This window comes from Balearica regulorum, chromosome 2 (assembly GCF_011004875.1).
Source record: "Balearica regulorum gibbericeps isolate bBalReg1 chromosome 2, bBalReg1.pri, whole genome shotgun sequence".
NCBI lineage: Eukaryota > Metazoa > Chordata > Aves > Gruiformes > Gruidae > Balearica > Balearica regulorum.
In genome coordinates this window covers 95,293,696-95,303,740 of record NC_046185.1, presented here as the reverse complement: position 1 = coordinate 95,303,740, position 10,045 = coordinate 95,293,696, and the positions used below count along the sequence as shown (strand labels likewise).

Genomic DNA, 10,045 nt, shown 5'->3' with positions numbered 1-10,045 from the left:
CCTTTCTTTGGAGAATTCTGTCATTTCTAAGGCATGGTGTGGGCAAGAATGCACATGTCTGCAAGATGCATAAATAAATGTATGCTTGTAGATTACTCTGGTAGTGGTGGCATCACAGTATGGGACAGGGCATGGAAAGGGCCCAGGGGAAAGCAAACCAGCTGTCAAATCCTGCCCTCCCCATGCCAGTGCATGATTAAGATCATGGGCTGGATTGTGCCCTGCCTGGTGAGGGAATTAAGATGGCATGCTGGCTGCAGCTGTGGGAGGCCTGCTGGCATCATGAGGATGAGCACAAGCACGGCATCCCTGTTCAGCCACTGCCTAGGATCCAAGGTGTCCCCAAAATATCATGCAGGGTGCAGTCTAGCCACACGCATGTGTCATCCTGCTCCAATGTATTGCCTTTAGGGATCAGTGGGAGGGCAGAGTCCAAGTGCCCTCGCCAGGCTGTTGACGGTGGGAAAGGGTTGGAGAGATGGTAGGAAGCTGTGTCCTAATTCCATCAGTGAGCATGGGTTGGTTTTTTGCACCTCTGACGTAGTTTGCTGCATCAACAGGCTGCTGAACCTACTAGCGTCTATCCAGAGAGTGTTAAGACCACGGAGGATCATATTGCTTTTTTGGAAGGCATGAGTTTCTAGCACTTACTGAAAACTTGCAGATGAAATCTTAAAAATCTTGAAATTTCTAGAGAAGCAGTGAGAAACAAAAGACACAGGCACATTCGTGGTATTCTGTCATCATGTTTAATGCAGTTCATAGTAAATGCATGTATGTTTCTGTGTAAATAAATGTATACACGTCTGTTAAGCAGTTTCTCTGCTTATGATTCTAGGAGTTTTTCTTATTAAAATGAAGAAAATATGTAGTTTCGTATCACCTATATTTGCAATCCCATTGTAAAAGAAAAGTTTTGTGGTAGCTTCTGTTAGTGCATTTCAAGAACAAATATCTGAATCTGGTTTTTCAGATACACCAAACACATTTGGTTGCAATGATGGAAATTATAAAACCTTTTGGAATGTCACTTTTTATTTGCCTGAATGGAAAATAAACAAGCCCCTTGTTCATTCCCACCTCAAACATAATAATCTGGAAATTGTTTTAAAAGCTGGAAAACACCCGTAGGAGATACAAAATGGAGAAACAGAATTGTCAACTTTCCTGAATGATTAATCCTGGATTTTAAACTAGACAAACAACATTTCATCTCAAACAATTTTCAGAAAATCACGACTAAACGAGAGGACAGCTTTCCATTGGCCCGGTTTTGTTTATTTTCATCTATACTGCATGGTATCCTTTTCCATGATTAATCCCTCAAGAGAACTCGATGTGAAGCAGATTGTGGGAAAGCAGTCTAATGAAAGTAATTTTGCAACTTTAAAAACACAGCCATTCCCAGGATGCTCGGGTGTGCTACTCAGAGTGAAAGGAAAGGAGACAAGCGCAGGATGCTTGAGGGCTGGACCTCCACCCCTGCATCAGCACCTCCCTGTGAGCTGTGCACTACTGCTGTGCGATAGGCATCGGTTTGGGGGGGGTGCCACCACCCTTACTTTGGCAGAGCCATGCAAGGATATGTCTACAGCCCAGGCTGCAAATGGGAATAACTTGCCACTGGCCATTTCTATCAGCAGGAGAAGTTTTGTACTTCTTATTGTGCATAACAGTTTTCTCTGCCAACAGCTTCATTGATCAAGGTATAAATGAAGGCAGGGAGCTGACATTTGCTGTCCTCTCTGCAGAGAGAGGAATGCTGGCTCTGCAACCTCACAAATGAAGGGAAAAAATGAAATCGCCTTGGTCCCCTTCTGCAGAGCAGTCATTAACCTCGCTAACGGGGGAAGGAGGTAGGTTTTTTTAAAGCCCATGCCTGGGGGATTACACATGCAACTACTCTTAATGTCAGCATTGATGTTTCCAAGTATGTATGCTCCTGAAAACATAACCCAGGTGAGCAGAGGTTCCAAGTGTGCAGATTCATTCCAAGGGGATGGATGAAAACAGTGGTTACAAAACAGAGGCCCAAACCAGCCCTGTTTATGATAAAGGAGTATCTACATGTTTTCATTTGTAAATGTGGATTTCAAGGAATAGATATATATATATTATTCAGTGTGAAAAATAAAAGGCTATTCACGGATGTTTTAATATTGTGCCTTAATAAAATGATATTTTCCAGAGCCAGTCATGACTTTAAGCCATATCATGGCTAAAATTATTGAGGGAAGGATCACCACAGCAACAATCACATTGCTCCCCTTCTGCAGAGGAAATGGAAAAACACTCAAACTTTGCCAACCTGAATAAATTATCCAGATTATCAGAACTGTAAGGAAAGCTGTATGTAATCAGCTCTGTGTGCGTGTGTGCGCACATGTGTTAACTGGATTGCAGCCTGTTAAATACATATGTCAAAGGGGACAGCTCTGAAAATACCCTCAAGAGAAAAAAGTTTCCATGGTTGTCCCTTAATTGGCCAGCAGACACGGTGCGCGGTGTGGTGCTCACTGCAGTGCTGGGGGACCTCAGTCCAGCGGCTGGGCTGGGCTGTCCTGCTTGTGGTGATGGGAGATGGGATGGGGGACACTGGTGCTCTCTTGGTCTTGTTCCAGTACGAAGAAGGGAAATGGCTAGTTTATTCAGCCCAGTTTGGGAGCACAAATGCACTCTTACCCTGCTCTGGAAGTTGTTTTTTATGTGTTGGGTGTGGTTTGCTTTGCCAAAGAAAATCTTCTTGTTATCTGGGGAGGGAAGGACATGGATGGAAGGGTTAGGGGCAGGAGCGATATTATCTCTGCTTGACTTTTAAGCACCCTGTGCAGGAGTCTACACTGGAAGCCTCCTCTTTGCCAGGCTGCCCGTATGGTCAGTGGAGAGAGGTTGGCTTTTTTAGAGGCAGCCCGAGGAAAGGATGTGACTTGGAATAGTGGTAGTGATGTCAAGATCTTTGGCAAATTCAGCATGCATCAAAGACTCCAAAATCATGTTAGGGAAGAGCAAAAGCATGTGGCTTTTGAGCACAGGAAGACAAGGTTAGGCTTGGAGTGCAAAGACTGTGTGCTTCCATTCCTGCTGCTCCTGCCGTTAGGAACAGCACTTGTTTAGCTGCTTATTGGTCCTGTACTAAACCCTGGATTGTCAGCCGGCCGGCAGGCTGCCATCATTTCCTGGCTTGGATTTCCAGCTAGCAATGTCTCTCCGTTTTTCTGGGACAACACGATTTAAATAAATGGGGTGTGATTGGTCTGTGTCTTTAGACTTTTATACATTTCAGGCTCATGGATGTTTTACAAAGGTGGTCTGTGCTCCTGCCGAACAAATTTAAGCCTGCTGTTAACAGACTTGCTTTTCTTTTTTTTTCTTTCATGCAGGCCAGTGCAGACTTGGGCTCAGGTGGATGACCTCAGTAACACCGGCTGTACCCTGGCGCCATTTGGAGTATCTACCGAATGATGGGTCCAGTACATACTGTAACGTTGATGCAGACTGAATTCCAGTAATCACCTGTACCTGATGGTAATGCAGCTGAAAAACGGTTAAGATGGCTGCTGTCAGAAGCACATGGGGCTTTCTCCTGACTTGCAGTACATGCCGTTCAGGGCCCTCGGGTGCCAGTGGCAGAGCGTGTATGTGAACAAAGCAGGGGGTTTAAGTTTGATCACAGCTGAAGAGCCTCTGTGGCTTTCTCTGCCATTACCTCCAGCTTGCTGTAAAGAGTAGTTTATGTAAAAATTGGTTACTCAGCAATATTCTGCTTTTCATTTTTTAAAATGCAAATTTTAAAATTTGCTTGCCAATTAATTTCAAAAAGCCTATGGGCCCTTCCACTCCTTGCTCTCTTTTCTGTTCTTTGCTATCTGCCACCTCACTGTGCTCACTGTGGCTCCAAGGCTGGCACCCTGCTGAACTGCAGAGCCTTGCCACATGGCATGTGCTTTTAGGCAGGTTTTTGTGCTGGCTGGCAGTGACACTGAACCATTGCAGTGAGGGAAAGCTAACAGTGGCAGCTGGAGTTAATGAATCCTACATCACCCTGGAAGAGGGATGGGAATCTCAGAGCTCAGAGGGGGTTTCATGAAGGTCTTCTGCAGTCTTGATGTGTGAGTGACTGGAGGAGATGAAAGCACATCTGGATGGGCTAAGGAATACATATGTACTAGAATTATTTTTTTTCATTACATTTAATTCAATGCTTGTGCATTAGGGTTTTTTCCCCCATCTCTTTTTAAGGTTTGCTTGTTTTTCTGGGTAAGGAAAGATATGACTGGTGCATATGGTTAGATGAATGTCTACTATGATTCTGTTATTGTGTGCTGGACCTTTAAAAATAAAGTGTTCCCGAGGCTGTAATCTAGGAGGGATTGCTATGTATCAATGCAAGATGGCCCTTACAGTGAGTTACACTCTTGTTTTTCTCTCATGTAGTTGTTATTTTTCTCCTTGCTTGTTTGATTTAATTTGAAACAAAAGCCATTCTGGGTGTAGGCAATTTTGATTTAGGTGCTCGAGAAATGGGACAGGATTAGGTCTGTGGAAAAGATCACTGAGGAAATCCTACAAGAACCGCACATTGCTTCGCCCGCTACCCCATCAAAGCCAGGTCTGGTCAAGACATCTCTGTACGGCCCCAACCTACCTGTTAGGAGGACAGATTCTGAACTAGATGATAATCCAGGATGATTTTCTTTCCCCTTCAAACTCCCTCCCTGCAAACTAAGGTCCATATATTATAACCAACACCCTGGTCTACAAAGCTGAACAGGTTCCTAGCTGCAAAACTCTTGTCTGGGTTCCTCATAATGAGGTAATATCTAAGAAGCCACCAATTTCTTTCATCCAGATCTACTGGATGAAAGTCTCAAATATCAAGGACATATCTAGACCAGCTGTGGGTCAGATGCTTCTGCTGTGTATGTATTTTTTTCACAGAATCAGCTCACTTGCATTATAGTTTGGGAATAAGAGACTCGGCAGCCTCTAAGCTGAATGTGGCCTCACAGACTGCCTTCCTGGGGTGCTATTTTATTCTCTCTGTTGTACCTTCCTGTCAAATGTGCTGAGAAATCAATGATGAACAGGAGATCCCTAATCTCCATGGATACTTGTCCCTGCATGGTGTCAAAATCTGAGTTGGCTGTTTATTTTCTCATATTTTACATATGACTAATTTACTTAGGAAGGGGAGAGAAAAGAAGGAGGCTATTTGGGATTGAAGTAAAAAATGAGAGAGAGGAAATTTGGCAGTGGTTCTTAGCTGGAGCTGCTGGGAGGCCTCCAGAAGCCTGTCCCATACCTGCATCCCCTGAGCTTGTTGTCCGCTCTCATGCTTTGTTCTGTGCTTGCAGCAGGGTCTCAGGGGAACACAGCTGCTGCAGCTGCTCATAGACCAAAAGGTGACCTTCTGAGTAGCCAAAGAATGATGCATTATTTAGTCCATTCTTGGCTAAAACGGAAATGAAATTATTTCATGAGCAGAATGATTTGTTTGTCCTTTCACTTGGATGCATCCTCTTTGCACCACACGATAGCATGGTGTACACATCACTCCTTGTGGTTTCTTCCGGGTAAAGCTTTTGATAAGACAGGTATTACACTTTGAAAAACACTGTTAACTAGAAAGAACATAGTAGCCAAATGTAATAAACTTCAGTTTAGAGGTTTGCAAAAAACAGCTTCTATTTAAATAAGGTGTAGGAGTGAAAGCTTCCTGGTGAAGTGTATGTCTCTAGTCTATCAGCTGATACTGATAAGTATCATAACCAGCTGTTATTTCAACGTGAAGTATTTTATCTCTTTCAATTAATCAAGAGTGTCTTGGAAGGTGCCATAGCAGGACATTCATTACAGGGATGTTTAATGAATAGAGTATTTGTCATTTGCATAGACAAAGGCTTCAGCAACTGCCTCCCAGTGATCTGTGATAGCCAGGTACTTAGGCACTCTGTGTATCCGTTGGGCGAAGGAGGGGAGGCATATGGGAACAATTTTTCAGAATGTCTAACTTTAGATTTCCTATGTGGTCTTCCAGACAGAGATTCAAAGAACCTGAGGCTAGAGCCTACCTCTCCTGCTGACTGTGAATGAAGACTGCAGTACACTTTGCTGCAAGTCCATCTGCTCTTGAACTTTATAAATACCTTTAAAAAGATCTATCTAATAGTGTTTTTCCTTTGAAGCTTCCAACGTCATTGATGAAGGCTTGAAAGTGGTATTATTCACGTGTTTCAGATGAAGAGAGCTGAATTGTCAAGGTAAGAGCTGATTTGAGAATGGCCAATTTTCTCCAAGAGATGAGCACGTGGAAGGACCTGGGGGAAGATCCAGTGCTTACCAGGGATTTCACTGAGCTCAACAGGCCCTGAAACTTAGGAAGGAGAAGAAATCCGCACAAATGAAGAGGTGCCCAGCAGACCATGCTATCTCATTGGAGAACCCAGTGGGCAAAATTCTCAATAAAATGATAGATATCTGCTTCCATGGGATTATTTTTATTAGTAAAAGATTAGATGGGTTAAGGCAAGTAAACAAGGGTTCCATAAATGACTGCAAGTGTTTCAGTTGCCTGTTTGGCACTGTCTTAATTGTTACAACAGCACAACATGATGAAAAATGACCACCTTTCTACTCAGACAAACTGCCTTTAAAAAGAAAGGAACGAAACCCAGCTCTATGATTTCTAGGATCCCAATTAATTAAAATGGACATGACTGGAGAAGCAAAAGCACCTGAGCAGCTTTCAAGCCTTTTCTCTGGCATGTTCTTACTGACTCTGAGTCCTTATTTCCAACCACAGTGTCTGCTCATCCCATTGCAGCACCCTTCAAACCAGCCTCCCCCAAAGAATCCAGCAGACGTGGTCTGGGAGAAGAGCTGAGCACAAGGTGGTAAGCATTCATTGCAGGGAGTTCTAAGTGTCGTGGGACTTAGTCAAACAGCAAAGTACAAGCTTCTACTATGACTCATCTGGTGTAAAACTAGTGCTAAGTATTGTACATAATTAAAACAACATTATTACAGTGAGATAGCACTTCTTTTTTTGGCATGGTTAAAGTCTTGAAAAGGTGTAATGTTTTCAGCCTTCAGAGCTGTGAAGAAGATAAAGAGTTCTGATGGGAGTTCATTCTAAAAGATATCATGGCTACAGTGAGTTTAGATCAGAATTTGCATTATTCCTGAAGCTCTGTGTGTATATTTCAGTTGCTTTCATGAAAGGTTGTGGTTTTTGTGAGAATAAGCACAACGTTAAAGTAGTATTCATGACTTGCAACAATGACCTCTGTAGACATTCCAAGGATTTGCTGATTTTTATGCCCACAAATCACATATCTTATTTTGAACCACATTTCTTAAAGAGATGCTATTGGTATTTCAAGTAACAAACACAAAAAATTATATTTATCATGGAATGCAATAGCAAATGTTGGCAACAGTGGTGTCAGAGAGCTATAGTTTCAACATTTGAACAGTGACTGTCAGCAGGTTCGGAACAGAAGTATTAGTCGGCCAATGGCCCTACCAATGGAAAAAGTTACAATTTGCCTACTTGCCCCAACTTTTTCCTTCAGAGGTCCACAAATCAACTTTGCTTTTTATGAATGCATCCTCTCGATTAAAATTTATTGTGGTGTAATGCAAACAAGTTCAGCTTATTGGCTGCTCAAAAGCCATTTATTCAGGTTAGTTGCTTCTCATTATCCTTAACTAGTCACTGCTCTTCATGGTGTTATGATATTATGAGATTGTTTCTGTTCATTGATTAGCTGTCTGACTTACAAGGAAGAGGTGGTGTCACTGCGAGATGGTGACATGGACCATTTTAAGGGACAGGACCTTGAATGAACCTGTTTCCATCTGTGTATAACAGTGGATACCTTTGAAGCATGTTTATGCTCTTATGTTGGCTACTTCTTCAACTTAACATTACCACGACTTTTCTTATTATTGCCTAACATCTTGTACCCCATTTTCACGCACATCTCCAAGGAATTATCCAAGTAAGTTACGGGGACTACGGAGTTTCAGGAAGAATCCCAAGCAAACAAGGCACTTGGGTCAAGACATGTGAGCCACAGCCAGTGAGCCACTTCTTTTTGTATGAGCTGAAAAAACTATGTTTTTTTTTACAAGTCTGAAGATTAAGAATTCCAAGGGGCTTTCTGAGAAAATGATTGTTTAATATAAGAGATAGATCAATTCCAGTTTTGTTCGCACTGCTGTTTTCTGGATGAGTTTCCAATCTATTAGTGAAGTAGTAAATGCTCCCCCAGCAACAAACCATTGATATTTTGGAAGGAAATCAAAAGCAGTATAAGGTTGTTAAAGAAAAGGGCTTGAAAGGAAAAGAGTGAAAGATCTTACCATTCCTATGATAGCTGCGAAAGTTTGTGAAGATTACAGCTGAGAGAGAGATGGGCCAGAGAGAGATCAAGGAGTCAAGGAGAAGGTATCTGCCTGCAGAGCTTTGTCCTAGCATGCCTTCTTGCAGGCTCACAGCCGAAAATGTTGTAAAGATTGATCTGTAAGGGGCACACAACCAGAGGTGGAGTTGTGGGAGAGGATGCATAAGACCCAAATGGAGAGGGCACCTGTTGACCGTGGTTATGACCAGCTTTGTCCAGCTTTGACAGGATTTACACAGATTCTGGACACGTGAGAGAAATACTGCGCATACCTTTTCTTCATAACATAGGGTTTTAACATCAGCCAAGCAGCCAGGGCCCTTGCTGTGGGTGCGTGCTGGGGTTGCCCTCCTGTCTCTCAGCTGATCTTTTTGTTTTTACTCCCTCCAAGAGCTCACTATGAGAAGAAAGGGGAAAGTATTTGTATTCCACTGTGCACATTGACAGTAATTTTGTGGATGCAGCACAGCACTATAGAAAGACACAGGTATGTGGAGCATTTAGAAGGCATTAATTTCTTGTTATGTTCTCCTTTTTCGAGCCACACTACAAAAGATTGTAGTGGGAATAGCAAAAGAAAGAACTTGCAGACTTCACAAAAATCAAAGCCTATAGCTTGTGCTGGATGGGTATATTTGGCACACATCTGTGATTCTGAAATGACTTTTAAATTGCTTTTGAACTTCATCTGGATAATGATTCATCCTTTCAATTTCCTTTGTCCCTCCAGAACATCCGCCATTAACAAACCAACCAGTTGTGATGTTTTACAATCCACATTTGAACCTACTTCTCAAAACATTGCACACTTCCTTAAATGAGCAATTACTCAGCTCATTTACACAAAGATAAGGTCAATCTTGGGACTGAACGATGGATCAACAACCCACTTTGGCAACCATCTTTGAAATGAGTCAAGAAGTAGTTGCACTAGAGACTTGTTAAACTGCAACATCATGTTGCAGAAATGCAACATCAACAGGCAGCTTAAGTGTTTCTGTACAAACAGATATTGTACAGCCTTGATTTGGTTGAGCTGAGCCCATTACAGGATTTAGGCATATGCCTAAAGATGGAATTACTTAAACGACTGAAGTTAAGATGTGCTTAAGTGTTTTGTTGTGTATGGGCCTACACACTACATCTGTGTTTGTATTAAGAGGAAAAGCTGTTCTACAAGACATTCAGGCATTTTAAAATGTAATTTTGTTCTGAACTGGAACAGGAAGTTTTACCCTGAAATGAAATTTAGGAAATCTTTAATTCCAGAGATCTTGTAATTGAGTGTACTTGAAACATTTTGTGTCAGTAATGTTGAAACGCTTTGTGACATTAAGATTGAAATATTGCATGTCCACATATGTTACTAAATTAATTAGAACCAACTGTCAACTAAGCATGCTGGGATTGCCTGGGCTGTGTATTACCCACCCCCCCGGATGCAGGAAGAGCTCTGGTCTGATCGAGCTTCTTGGCTGAGGTGCAATGCTCCATGAACACTGTTGTTCAATCTAGTGCTAAAACAAGGATATTAATCTGTGCACGATGTGGAACTAGACCTACTAAACCCTGCTCAGCCCAAATGGCTTTATGTTGGGACATCTCAAATGTCTTGTACCAGGTCTTTGACGCAGACA

General features: G+C 42.3%; 1 protein-coding gene across 1 annotated transcript in view; it reads left to right on the top strand.

Annotated features, from left to right (window-relative positions):
• The first annotated feature begins 6,027 nt into the window (after positions 1 to 6,027).
• The window catches only part of F13A1 (coagulation factor XIII A chain), a 75,343-nt gene continuing 71,325 nt past the window's right edge, over positions 6,028 to 10,045 (top strand). Inside the window, exon 1 of the mRNA XM_075744970.1 lies at positions 6,028 to 6,893. The gene's annotated coding sequence lies outside the window, so the exon portion shown is untranslated. The remainder of the gene's footprint in view (positions 6,894 to 10,045) is intronic.